The sequence below is a fragment of the Pan troglodytes genome, chromosome 1, assembly GCF_028858775.2.
Source record: "Pan troglodytes isolate AG18354 chromosome 1, NHGRI_mPanTro3-v2.0_pri, whole genome shotgun sequence".
Taxonomy (NCBI): domain Eukaryota; kingdom Metazoa; phylum Chordata; class Mammalia; order Primates; family Hominidae; genus Pan; species Pan troglodytes.
This window is the reverse complement of record NC_072398.2, coordinates 159,746,618-159,761,787: the sequence shown is the minus strand read 5'-3', so window position 1 is coordinate 159,761,787 and position 15,170 is coordinate 159,746,618. Positions and strand designations below refer to the sequence as shown.

General features: G+C 34.5%; 1 long non-coding RNA gene across 4 annotated transcripts in view; it reads left to right on the top strand.

Moving 5' to 3' along the window:
- LOC134809014 (uncharacterized) overlaps positions 1–15,170 on the top strand; it is a 298,651-nt gene that overhangs the window by 167,740 nt on the left and 115,741 nt on the right. Inside the window, exons 4-5 of one of the 4 annotated variants that reach the window (XR_010153496.1) lie at positions 3,253–3,310; positions 3,914–8,219. The exons of 1 other annotated variant lie outside the window; for it this stretch is intronic. This is a non-coding gene — a long non-coding RNA (uncharacterized LOC134809014). 2 more of the 4 variants (XR_010153497.1, XR_010153494.1) reach the window with 2 other exon arrangements.

Below are 15,170 nucleotides of genomic sequence, written 5' to 3'. Positions count from 1 at the left end.
ATGGATCTCAGAGGTAGACATTATCTTGTATAATTCTCTTTGGGTATTGAATGGGACTGGAGAGAAAACAATAATTTGAGACAAAGTTCACCAGGACTCTAGGTATGGTGTTTTAATTTTCAATTTCTTTCTCTGTGATATGAGTTTTAATCTTCTCTGGTTAATTAAATTTCAGGGAACGGATTGAAGGCAGTCCCTTTGGGAGTCTAGTTTATAAGCAGACAAGGGAACTTCAGAGATCAGCCTCATCCTGTGCTTTGGGAGAGAAAGAGAATTGAGAGACAGGAGTGGTATGGGGGAATCAGAGAGAACTTAAGGCTGCTTCCTTGGTTCAGCATGCCAAAATTCCATATTGTGGGGGTAATATGGTTTAGCTCTGTGTCCCCACCCAAATCTCATGTTGAATTGTAATTCCTAATGTTGGAGGAGGGACCTGGTGGGAGGTGATTGAATCATGGGGGCAGATTTCTGCCTTGCTGTTCTCATGATAGTGAGTAAGTTCTCATGAAATCTGATGGTTTAAAAGTGTCTGGCATTTCCCTCTTCACTCTGTCTCCTGCTTTGCCATGGTGAGACATGCTTGCTTCCCCTTCACCTTCTGCCATTATTGTAAGTTTCCTAAGGCCTCCCAGCCATGCTTCCTGTAAAGCCTGCAGAACTGTGAGTCAATTAAACCTTTTTTCTTCAAAAATTATCCAGTCTCATGTAGTTCTTTACAGCAATGTGAGAACAGACTAATACAGGGTGTACCATTTTCTGAATTCCAACAGAACTATATAACTTGATATGCAGAAGTATATTTAAGTGCATGGTCACCTTCCAAAGCTTTGGGAAAGCATCTAGGAAAATCTTACATGGTCATATATTTGTGTTAATTTGTGAAAATGAGACATATGTTTACAGTAATCTCTTCCTCTTTCCATTCTAACTTTTCTTCCATCATACTTCTCATTTGTTGTGTGGCTGTTGGATTAGCTGAAGGCACTTTTAGGATCCAAGCGGGAAGAATTTGAAAGGAACATGCATTTAATTTGGGTTGAGTGCCTTGCAGTTATATCCATGTATGATCAAGTTATTGTGAGGTGTCCTTGTCTTCCAGGAATACTTCCACCTCCCACGGTGCCAACATACTCCATATTGGTATAGGGCAAGAAGTTATGACACAATATGAAAGTGTTCCATACTATTCAGCTCTGGAAGTACTGCTACAGAAGCAAGATTTTAAAAGTGGTGCAGGAAGCTATCTTTGAAAACTCCTAGCTCTCAGATATGTGAAATTATTTCAGTGACAGAGCTCCCACAAATATTTATTAATAATAGAATATTTATAAACTTTTTTTCATAAAATTTTTAAGCTCAATGCAAGTAAGTAGTATTTAAAAATGCAATTCTAATATAACGGCAGGGAAACGTCTTAACAGAAGCCAAAAGTATAAACTGAGATGAAGAAAAATGATAGAAATACTAACATTCCAAAATTCTTATGTTACAACACAAGCAAACTATTCTAATATCAAAATTATGAGCATAGAGAAAAGAATCATAATAGTGAAAATACAGATGACAAAATGACATCTCATTTAAAAGATTGTAAAAATCAGGAAACTATCTCCCAAACAAGAAATCAAAAAGGAGAAGAAAACTTAATTTTTATGATTATAAAGGTCAGCAGTTATTTTATATCAACAAAGTTATTGAGTTCAATAAGTACTGTGATTTTTGATTATGGTCTTCTTCACTGGGAAATAATTTTGTTCAACACTGTTTAATAAAAAAAATTTTGAAATTGTTTCCAATAATTTTTACAGAAAATCACACATAACATAAAAATGATACTTGAGCAGACATTTTGAAAATAAAATGATCAAACTATTATGATACTCTGGCTTGGCTATTCCAAGACTAAAAGGATGTATCTATTGTTTTATTTAAGCTGTTTTTTAACAAGAAAGTCATTACTTACAACAGGTGAGCTTCCAGACCAGATGTGTATAATGAGAACCATTGAAAGTCATGAAGACTCCACAGAGCACAAGAAATCTATATTTATACTTGGATTACAAGTAAATCAATTACAAATGCCTCTACACTAATGTCTTCAATACCAGATAAGAAACAAAGAACATTCAGTGTTGTTTTGAAGAGCTTAACAAAATATAATGAGGATTAATAAATTTTTAAGTGAAAGACTTTTGTACTTCAGAGGTAACAGTGAAGATTGGCTTTCTTCAAATTTCTAAATTTGCTCAATTTTTACAACAACAGTTGGGAAAACATCAAAATTAAAAAGGAGTAAGTGTGACATACCTAAAACAGTTTAGGAATTCTAATAACAGTAAAATGTCTACAAAATGAAGTGATAAACAGACAAAAAGGACACCAAATATTAATCCCTTGTTCTACCTTCTAAACTGGATACAAAACACTAATTAATTAGCAACTATTGTACTCTCCTGTTTTAACAAAAAAACCTGATGAGTATTTTTTTTTTCTTTTGAAAACCACCTAATTATCTGTGACTTCAAATTCAAGAAAATGAAAGAAGTTCTGGAAAATGGTAACTTAGTGCTGAAAAACTTTAGCAATGCACTGTATGACAATGCAGTTGTTACGAAAGGTGAAGACAAAGAAGTGCAAGCGCTCTAAAATTTTAATAAGTGACCAGAAGATGTGCCTTGCCAGCTCATTTCCTTAATCTTGTCAGAGAAAAAGCTGCTGTGACAGTAGCCAAAATTGTTGACTGCTTTAGTATTTTGCAACAGTTATGTTGTCTTTCAAGATTCATCGCATAGATAGTGTTTTAAACAATAGGACATTTTAAACACATATACAACTTAAATTTTCATTAAAAAATCTCAATGTAACAAGAGGATCTGCCTATTCCAGTGTTGCTTGAGGTTTGCATAATGGATATCATTATATTTTAAGGATCTAACATATTCTTTTTCCTAAAAGTTGGATATACAAAATGTTTATCTAAAAAGTTGAAGCTTGAGTGTGCCATTTTAACTGTTCTTCTGAAGACATTTTGGAATGTTTCTATAAAACAAAGGAGAAATTACAACTCCTGATTTGGAAGTATATACAAAGTACCACATTTAATCATCTTTAAGTTTCCATTAGGAACTGATAGAAAATTCTGAAAAAAAGGTAATAGATTGTGACATAAAAGTAGTAGGGTTGAAGGGATGACATTGCATTAACAAAAATTATTCAGACATTGCAAAGTAAATAGAAACATTTTTTTTCCAGGTAGTTCCAAAATGTCTTAAAAGGAAGAGATAAAGTTAAATTGAAAGTACTGTATTGGGTAAGTTATTTGATTGTTTGATAATCCAATTATTAAAGAAGATTGAATTCTTTTAACACCCTGGGAAAAATTCTTGAGAGGAAATGCTGGTATAAGAGACCAGAATGTGCCAGCCCCAATTATGCCTCTTTGGCATAAGGACTAATTTGAATTGATTATTTTGAGAAACAGCAGACACAGGAGAAGCTCTGAAAACAAGATTAGAAGTTATACTTTCGTAAATAAAACATAAATTTATAAACAAAATCTTCATTTGTAAGGGTATCTCCCTCCCTATATCAAGAAGAGAAGGATGACTCTAAATCACAGTGGAATCTTCTCAATGACGAGGACACTGACTTAACTCTGCAAAGCAAACCTTACCCTTGTCTACCACGCTTTTTCTGGTCGCCTCCTCATAACTGGCCTCTCCCCCACCTGTCTTTCTTTTATTTCAGCTGAAGACAGCAGTGTTTAAGCCTGAATTCTAAGCCACTTCTTTGAAATTTCCTCATTTTTTTGTGGGGGGAGGCATTTCCCATGTATATATTGGAATATATGTGCTAATAAACTTGTTTGCTTTCCTCTTTCCTCTTGTTAATTGTAATTCTCTTTTGTTACCAGGGCCCCAGGCAATGAATAAAATGAGTAGAAGGAAAAATATTTTTTGTTCCCTACACTGGATTGGCATACATGAAGATAGCAGAGCACTCATAATACTCCACTACAGTGAGGACACCATTAATAGCAAAATGGGAATGATGCTGTTGATTCAAAGAAAACTGAAAGTCCCTTGAAATCCTACAGCTTGTCTAGAATAGGAACTAGATAGAACAGAAACTAGATAGAGTATTTCCAAATTTTACAATAATCTCTAAAATTTATATAACATAACTGACTTTATTAATAATTTAGAAAAGTTTCTTTATAAGTGAAAGTGAAAAACATTTTTTAACATAAAAACAATGCTGTATTTTAGGCAGGTAATTAATTATTTATGTTAATTTCATAAGCTTTGTGGCATTTGCCAGGCTTAAAAATTTTAATTTATTTTGATTTATTTTTCTAAATACATATTAACCTTCATGCTTAATAATGTATCTGTAATTTCATACTACTTATCTTGAAGAGAGCCCCTCAAATTGCATGAGACCCACGCCTAGAACCCAGCAAAACTGTCTCTGCCTATTCTTAAATGATGAGACTATCAAAGGAATGGGAAAGCAGAAAAGTGGCCTGTTTTACATAGACCTCTTTGCTGGTGCTGAAAAACAGGGAAGGTGTCCTCTTTTTTAGTACCACTTTCAGGGTACTAAATTCATATATTCTTTGTAAGGGCTTTCAACAATTCTCTATGCTAAGAACTCAGCTTTTGGAATTAGACTTCCTGGGTTTGTGGCTCTACCACTTAATGGCTACGCAATCTTGAGAAACTCTAAGTTTTGTCTTTTCTCCAAATGAAGATGGAAATATAACTATCTCATTCAGTTGTTGTGAGGGTTAAATACACTGAGGAGCTGAATCTATATTTATTCAATGAGGGAAAGACAATAATTACAAACACCAGGGTCATGATATAGTGAAAATTCAGGAAGGCTGAATAGGAGAGAGATTTAGGAAGGAGGGATCTGTGCCAAAGAAAATGTCACAATACGAGGCAATGAGATAAAGAAGGGGGAAGAATTGTCCTCAAATGGAAGCCCATGTTTATGAGATTCCTTATTTCAAACTATGCCTAAGGACATTGACCACTAAGTAGTAGACTCTGACAAAACCTCAAAGACTGGGAGACAGTGGTTAGTTCAGGGTGGTTGTGAATATTGTAATTTACAAATTTTCTAAATCTGTTGATTCTTGAGTTCTACACAACATAGCTGCAGTCTCCATACCAATTTTCTCCTTTGGTTGCCAAATGACTACATTGTGATAAAACTCCTTCACTCTCAGAGAAAAGGCAGCCCTTCCTTCACATTCCCTCAGGTGCGGGAGAGAACACTGGCCATCAGCCAGCAGTCTGGAGTCTTCCCTGGGCTGAGGGATACCTTACACATACTATTGTGCAACTATTTCCGGGGGATACAATTGATCCAAAACACAAGGGGAGCATATTAAGGAGGACACATGACTGGTCCCTTTCCTGTCCAAAGCCCACATCATGGTTTTTTTTGCAGCCCTTTGGCTAGGAGAGCAGCCCTTCACAAGGAATAGCCTGTCATCAAGTCATTCCCACCAATAATAATAACAAAAATGACATCCAATGTGATTGAACTATGATTATGTGCCAGTCCCAGGTTTAACTGCTTTAGATGCACATATTGTTCTCTCCTTCTCTCAGGCACCCTCCTTTGGCTTATAGTGAAAAAGTGGAAGATTATATTTGACATCTTCCTGAATTGTTCACTTGTAAGTTCTCAGCAGTGTGCGCTCCTCTCTAAAGCCTCTATTGCTCATGAGCCACCAGAACTACTTTTGTTGTCACTAAACTTTTTAAACACTTAGTATGTGCAAGGTACTGTTCTAGGAGCTCAAGACACATTGATATACAAAACAAAATATGGCAAATGAAATTTCGATTAGGTGCACATTTGGTAGATGCTTTCAAAGTATTATTTTTAAATCTAATTCTCTGTCAAATTCATAACTTCCCACATTCACATTAATACTAGTTGGTATTAAATTATGCATTTATGTTAATTTTCATATTCCCTTTTACTTGAAACAGTTCTAATCTGATAAATATAGTTATAATTAACACTACTGTGTATAAGAAATTAGTTTTCAGGTATGGATAAGCTTTAAGTTTTTCTTCCATTTCATAACCATGTCACACAGACATTCCAGATGGAACCACTAAAAACTTGCTCTACTTAGGAGTCAACTAATGTGACTTGGAAGCATGCAATGATTCTGGATATTCCATTTTGTAAACTGCTCTGTTCCTTATAACTGACCATTACTTTCAGGTTCGTGGACTATCAGCCTGCAGGCCAAACTTTAAAAAAGAAATTGCTGGTTGATACATTCTTCCAGCCCATACCAGAGAAATGTGGAAAATTGCAATTTGCTTAATCAGCTTGGAAAAATATATGCAAGCAGAAATAGCATGGTTAGAATTGATTGTAAACTTTTATTGCTGTTAAAACTAGTTTTCTTCAGATTTTTAGAAAGCAGGGCACATATCTGAGAGAAGGAAAAAATGAAGATGCCATGGAGTTAACACGTTGAACCTAATTTTCCAACCCAGATAATCGTGCTAAATTCCTTGTAACATAGCTATACTTGGGTGTAAGAAGAAATTAGGATTATATATGAAAAGTTAAAACTTCGGCAAATTCTTGGAATCCACATGGGAGGCTGGCTGCAAAGTTATTGATCAGTGGAAATATGTACACATACCTTGAGTTCAGCAAATAATTTGATAAAGTGGGTCCATATTGTCACTAAGCTGGAGAAATGTGAGTAGAGTGAGGTGTGAGTTAAGTGAACCTGCCTAACTGTAGTCTGATAGTCTATTTGACTTATAGATGATGAGTAAATAAATGTTTTCAACTACATTGAAATGAATTGGTCTGTGTTAATCCATATGAAGTGCCATAGTAATGCACATGGCATCGTTCTATACCCTATTTTATTTAGTATGCTGATTGAAGGTCTGTGAAGATTTCTAGGACCAGCTTGTCAAGCCACATGCCTTCAGTCAAGTTGTTTTACCAAGTGTTCGCTAATAGTTAAATATAATAAGACTCTTGCAACCCTATCCTATTTGCTGCTTCTGTGGCATTGAATCCTGACTGACCTATTTTTAGAAAATCCATCTTCCTTTGGATTCCAAGATACTATTTTTGCAGTTTTCCACTTCACACTGTGAGTATTCCCTCTCATTCACCTCTAATTTTACTCCTATTTACCCCTTAAATCTTCATCTTCCATCTTCTTCACAGTTTTACTACTCTGAGTGATTTTATTCATGCTCATGGCTTTGTATATGGTTATAATATGAAACCCTAAAGCTGTATCTTGAAAAAGTGGCCTAGACCACTTTTCTGGGCCACGAGAACCATATGTCCCATCCCACTCTTGGCATATAGACTCCTCTTTTAATGTAATTAGTATTCTGAACTTATTCAACGTGAGTTATCTTAACCTCATTTTCCCAATCTTGAAGTTTCTGATAATTAAAAAATATATTGGCAATGGACACAGACTTGTTTGATGTTTTTATAATCATCACACACTAGTTATACAACCCAAAGCAAATTATTTAACCTACTTTTATTAGTTTTCTACTGCTGCATAACAGATTACCACAAGCAAGCGTGCCTTGCTCACCCTTCACTTTCTGCCATGATTGTAAATTTCCTGAGGCCTTCCCAGAAGCCAAGCAGAAGCCATTACGCTTCCTGTATAGCCTGTGGAACTGTGAGCCAATTAAACCTATTTTCTTTATAAATTACCCAGTCTCAGGTATTCCTTTCTAGCAATGGAAGAACAGACTAATACAGCTGTATTGAAGGTTTCAGCCAGGAATGAGTTTTCATCAGCTTCCCACCTGGGGAAAGATCTACTTCCAGGTTCCCTCAAGTTGTAATAAAATATTGCATAACTTGTTTGCATTTATTTATGCAATGAAATTAGGTACAAGACTCAGGTAATTATAAACAGGTACTTTGCCTGCATGCATATTTGGTGTGGTATTCAGAAGTCCTGGCATGCGGGCCAATTCTGTATCATACAAGATTGTTCCAGGCATCTTTTGTCTCCCCACACATTAAATATCATTAGTGTCTTCTATTCATTATGATAACTAGAAATGTTTCCAGAAATTTTAAGAACACCCCTTGTAATATTGCCCTCTTAATAGTCCCTGCATGAGGGGTTTAAAATATCATTCCTACCAAATATGAATTTTGTGCAGAAATTGATAGAAACATTGAACTATTCATCCACTTATTCATTCAATATATTATTATTGAGTACTTCCATGTGGAAGACACTGTTCTAGGTGTTGCCTTATTCACAGTCATGAACACAGAGGTGAAAAAGACAGCATCGAATTTTCTCTCATGGAGTTAATATAAAATAATAGAAGAGATCTCGAGAGTGGATATTGATCAGTTACTACTCTTCTTTGCTTCAAAAACAAACCTGTTTAAAACAGTAGAACTTAGTTACCTGAACTGTCTTATTCTTTAACTCCCATTACCTAACATTTTTTTTTACTCCTCATTCAAACTTCAGTTGATCAGGCAATATTCTATGGAAAATAAGCATGTCTACTATACAATATATTTCTCAGAAATATTGTCACAAACTTCCTTTTTAAGATTCCAATCCTTTCTTTTTTTTAATTGACAAATAATAATTGCACGTATTCATGGAATACATAGTGAGGTTTTGAAATATATAATGTATGGTGATCAGGCCAGGGTAATTTGTATTTCCAATCAAGCTAGATTACTGACTATTCCATGAACCATTCTTAAACTTTTCCACCTCTATGCCTTTTACACTGCCATCATAATCTAGAGAGCTCCTTCTCAGTGTCTCACATTTTTATTTAAATTCTATCCCTCTTTTAAAACTCTTCCATAAAGATATTTTGATTTATCAAAACAGAGGTGATGTTTGATGCATTCTACTTTTAAGGAGATTAAATGAAGTAATGCCTAGTGCTTTACAGAAAATAAGTAATGAATTAATGTTAGTTACTATTATTATTACTAATGATACTAAGTTAGAAATGGTTTCTGTTTTTGTAAAGTTTGCAACCTAGAGAAGAAGATGTTGGTGTGTAACAAGCCAACTCTAGCAATGATAAATGTTCGAATGGGATTTTTGTGATATGGGAATATGTAGATGTGTTCAGAAAATATTTGCTGAACTATTATGGTTACTTGAATGTTCTTAAAGAGCATTACCTAGAAAAAAGCACAGGATAAGAACAGAGGGTGGAATCTATGCCAATTCTTCTGAATAGATTTAACATTTTGTTACCTTTAGAGGTAAAGATCTATTACCTAAGGCAGAGTAATTCAGTGTAGGCAATGGCAGTTAGATATCTGTTGACTTTATCATCTGCTCCATCACAGCTACTGAGTGTACAACATACACTGATGTAAATCATGTTTATGTTTTTATTACTTTTTCCACTCCTCTCTAGTACTGGCATCAAAAAGGGATTTACAAGGTTTAGCCCTCCCATAGTCTCCCTAAGGCCTCTCCAAAACTGCTTCAAATTAAATTCAATCTAAGTGAAGGCATGTCCTGCTATTCAATTGCAGTTCCCAGACCAGTCCTCCAGCCTCACCCTTCCAACCTATTTGCTGCCCTAATTCTCTCTTATGCAGACATTTTGGGGTTGCCACCTACCTCTTTACTCCTCCCTCTCTGCCCATGCCCTATAATCACTCTCCTGATTTCTACAGAGTTATATGCATATCCTTATGGAATGTTTCATATATTTGCATATCTTCTGCCCCCATCAACTTTAGTAATTACAGTTTTATGCTTAGGAGATGCATTTCTTCCTATTAGAGAATCTTCAGAGCACAGTTGTGGAGATAAGACTGACCTCTTGAATTTATGATTAAAACCATAATGTTTTCATGTTGATAAATTACAGATATAGCAAGGCATTTTCCTTTCCCATCAGGATTTCTGTTTGGGCATATTAAAACTGCAAAACAGGAAGAAACAGTCAGCATAATAATTTTTTCTTGTTGGTTGATTTTCCACATCAGGGATATGCACTAGCAGGAATTGAAATAAAAACATTAACTTTATTTTAAAATAAGGGAATAGATAAAGCAAGATCTTAGTGTTATGTAAAAAATGCATTAATGCCAGGGATGGTTCTATTATGTCATCTCTAAGTATTTATAGTTTGTTGATTTTGTTGACACACAAGTTCAAAGATTATATAATGCCCTCTAAGTTTGATGAGACATTAATGATGGTCACCCTTCTGGCAATACTATCATTGAACTTGTTAAGAGTAGCAAAGGATTTGTCATTAAATCTCTCAGAAGGTACAAAGGACCCCTGATAGGAGAACAGGGAGAGGAGGGGCTGTGTCTGGGAGAATGGGTAATGATTACAATTGACTAAAATTTGGAAGAAACAAGAACAACCACAACACTTTGCTCCTTCAGATTACCAAGCAATAGATTTCTTGTAACATTTTCAGAGAATCTCTCTGGCCCAGAATTTTAAGAAAAAGCTTAAAAAGAAAGTTCCACAAAAATGAATGTGTGCTGCTAGAACAAGAGATTTTGGGGTGGTAGTCATTATAATAAATAATTATAATAATAACAATTACAATAGTATATGGGACAGACAACATACACATACGGCAATATAAAAACAGACTATCAGAGAAGGTAAATGGCTAATGATGGTAGCTAAGAATTATTTAGCACTTAGTGAATGCTTTTATGTTCACTGCTTATCCATACAACAAACTAAAAAGATAATAAACAATTGGCAGAGGCAAAGTTTAAAACAAAAGCATTCTGGCTCTGGCCCATGCTCTTTCTCACTATGTATCGCTGCCTCTCCTGCATATTGTATTGTAGTTGTCTGTGGATCTTTCTTATGTATCTATATCTTTCATCAGTTTACAAGCTTCATAAAAGCAGGTACTCAGTCTGTCTAGTTTATCACTGAGTCCCTAATACATAGCCCAGTGCTAGACAGAACCTAGCTCAGTGCTAGATGGGTATCCAGAAAATACTTATGGAATGCCCAGTGTCAATCAGCAAAACTAAATCAAATTAGGCATTTTGGGACTTAAAGACTGAAGGAGGAAAAGGACATAATGTCCTTGTTCATTCTTTCCTTTGAAAAACTTATTTCCTTCATGTTTTGCTATTGTATACTAATAGTAAGAAGTAAAATCAATTGAAGAATGCAAAGTCAACAAAAGCATTGCCAATGGCAAGCAGAAGGCAGTGGACTCAGATGAGAAAAAAGAGAGAAAAGTTTTCTCAAAAGCTTTTACTATATGACTATTAGCTTCTTAAAAGGTTCAGGGATATATCTATGTATGGTAGAAGTTAAATTTGAAAAGAAGCTTCCCGAATTCTGAATATTTGTTCCATTTCAATTACAATGTTGTTTGTAAGAATAAGAGTAAATAAACTGTATTGAGACATGAAGTGCAAATTCCTCTTGGACTTTAGTCTCCCATATTCTTCTCTAAAAGAAAAAGTTGTACAAACTGGATTAGAACAATAAACCCTAATTATTTATGTGCAGGATTTGTTTCTAGGACACCCCTGTGAGGGATCCAGAAACAGCACATCTCACCGAAACATTTTAAAACTGTACCAATCTACAGGTATGAATGGGGTCAGTTCATATTAATACTTCAGCTTTCCTATTCTAATCCCATGTAGGAATTTTAATACCTTTAAAGATTTCACTGTCCCACAAATGTTTTTGAAAATAATGAAGAGTTTCTTACAAATTTTATAAATTAATGGAGGTTGCTACTATGTCATTTCATTTGCGTTTCTGATACAGTTCCTCAGCCTCTTCAGTTTCTAAATGCTCTTAAACTTCATAGTGCTATAAAATTTGGCAGTAGTCTGTGAGGGCAAAAGATATACATATATAATTCATATATATGTATATTATATATAATATATAATATATATTATATACATATGTAAATATATATGTGTATATATAACATATAATATACATATAAATATATGTGTATATATAATATATGCATATAAATATATATGTTTATATATTTACATATTATATATATTTTATTGGTATATATATTATATATAAATGTATATATATATTATATATATATATAATGTTTAGTTGTATGGTTTGGGGTTGTTTGGGCTCTAAAATATTAAGCTATTTAGGAAGGGGTCACTTTCTGTTTATACCTATGATGTTTTGTCTCTTTGGGGTATACATTGTCACTAGGGTAGCCACACTGGGATGAGATTTCATGCTGGCCTCTGGGTAGCACAGATATTTGCCACCTCACTATATCTTTGCTGTCATGCAACCCTCAAATCCTGTTGTAAAATTGCCATTCTAGATTCCTTCTTTGCTTGGTATGAATTCTTTTTCAGGGGCTTTGCCATCTTTTTGTGCCATCTGGCAAATTTACTTTTTCCTTCTCCCAATCTAGTCCAAAAAATATGTATGAAAATCTGAGTTCCTCTCACCATATTGCAAGTCACCTCCCATGTAAATCAGTGAATACAAATAATGTACAGAATGCCATGTAACTCTATATGACAGACATAGCTGACTCTAAGTCTTGGCTCAAATGTGACCTCATCATGTAAGACACTATAATCAATTTTGTTACTAAGTCCTAAGATATGTCTGTCAATACTCAAGACTTTCCTGGAGATTATAAATCTTCATTTACTCAATGGAATTCTCCCTCTCTTTGAATGTAGGGAGAAGTATTTGGAGACTATAATTGGTCAGGGCTTTCCAGAGAAATAGAATGAGTAGGATATATGTATAGATATATAGATATATGAATACCTTGATAATATGGTGGGTTTCATTCAGACCACCACAATAAAATGAATATTGCAATAAAGTGAGTCATTATATGCATTTTTTATTGCCAGTGCATATGAAAAGTATATTTATACCATACTGTAGCATTTAAGTGTGCAATAGCATTATTTCTAAAAGAAAATGTACATCCCTTAATAAAAATTTTTATTGCTAAAAATGCTAATGATCATCTGAACCTTTAGCGAGACATCGTCTTTTTACCTGGTGGAGGGTCTTGCCTTGATGCTGATAACTGCTGATTGATCAGGGTGGTGGTTGCTGAAGGTTGGGGTAGCTGTGGCAATTTTTAAAAATAGGCAACAGTGAAGTTTGCCTCACTGATTAGCTCCTTTACAAAAGATTTCTCTGTAGCATGTAATGCTGCTTGATAACATTTTCACAGTAGATGTTTCAGAATGGAAATCAATCCTCTCAAACTATGCCACCACTTTATCAACTAAGTTTATGTAATATTTAAGTCTTTTGTTGTTTTTTCAACAATGTTCACAGCATCTTCATCGGGAGAAGATTCCATCTCAAAAGGACAGTTTCTTTACTCATCCATAAAAAGCAACTTCTTATCCATTCTTCTAAATCTAGAGAGAATAAAATTAGAAGCATATACTTATATTTTTCTTTCTCAAACTAATTGCTTGACATTTACCCTAAAAATCAATAAGTGCTGCCTTTCTCTGAAAGGTGTTGTATTATTTAGGTCAAAATTAGGCTACAAATGACAGAAAATTCTAACTAGTTGCTAAACAAGGTATGCATATATTTATTTCTTACATAAATATAGGTGACACTGGGTTGGTATGGTGTGGTGCATTTGGATGACCAAAGACTTCTTTTTTCATGGTGCTCCATCATTTATTGTCTTGATCACATGTATAAGAAGATAACATTCATATTTCAAGCAGTGGTTTGGAAGAAAGGATAAGCATGCTGTCTCTTAAGGAAGGTTCCTGAAAGCTTTCCCCTCTTTCTTTGCATCTCATCGGCCAGAACTTGATGACTACACTTAATTACAGAGGAGTTGTATGTAGAAATGTAGTCTACAAAATGTAAAATGTGGATTTATCCTGATCAGCAGTGAGCAAAGCTAAATACCAGAGGTTCTATTACTATAGAAAAAGAGAGTGAATATTGGAGAGCAGCAACCTATATTGATTTTAAGGACCAACCTGAAGTCTAAGAATATTCCCCAAGGAAATGGCACATTTTCCCACAGTTCTATGAGTTTAGCTCTGGTTCAGGGCATTTAACAAATTTTAGAAAAGCAGAACTCAGGGATTATAGACAAGACTGCAGATTAGTTCATTATGTCAACTGAGATTTTTTTACCTCACCCTTTCTGTCATGCCCTGAGGTTACAGAAAATGTGCATAGAACATAAAACACTGAGCCCTCATACTATAGACAATTTGTAAGAGAAGGCAAAGTGATTTCTGATACTAAATGAAGGAATCAGAAAGTCACAAACACTATATCAGAATAGATAGATAAAATTAGAAAATTGGGATAAAACCACTCAATAATGAGCAAATGAAAGAAATGGCTTGGCACAGCTATCTACAAAACCTAAAAGTGCTTTTTTTTTTTTTAAATTTAGAGTACAAAAGACAAAACCCAACTTTGAAGACACAAAAACCAAAGGAATAGAAAAAATATTTTTTATAAGCAATTCATGCTATGAAATTTAGTAAACTGTAATTGAATAAAACAAGAAATCAGAGAGATGACAGAAGAGCAGAAGGAGATTAAAATGGAGATTGCATACCAAGGAAACAAAGTGACGATCAAAATAACATCACTTGAAATTACCAGTTGCCAAAGAGCCTGATCGGCTGATGCCCACTCACATTAGGGAGGACAAATGTATCTGTTATTAAACTTAGAAAGTAACCATTATTAATGATATGTTTGTATTACAATAAATGGATGCAAATCATTCAGGATTATACCTCTGATCATATTTACATCTCACACATGATAAAAACATTTTGGGGGTTGTGCATTACATAAATAATTTGACTGAAGAAATTGTCATGGTTACCCAAACAAAAACATTCATTTTTTTTTTCAGTGGAGTAAATTTTTTACTTTTCTTTTAATTATCTAAGACTCAGGAGGCAAGTGTGGAGTGTGAAAATAGCATGTGGCATTTGACATTTTGAAATTTGTTTTCTACAAAGTTCCATGAAAACAATAGCCTGCTACAACGCTCAGCCTGCAGGTCCAAGTCTGAGATTTGGACCACGAACAAAAGCTCAGTGTGATGAGGTTAATGACCTGTACAGACTAGACAGTTGGCAATTTACTCAGTCTTCTCGGT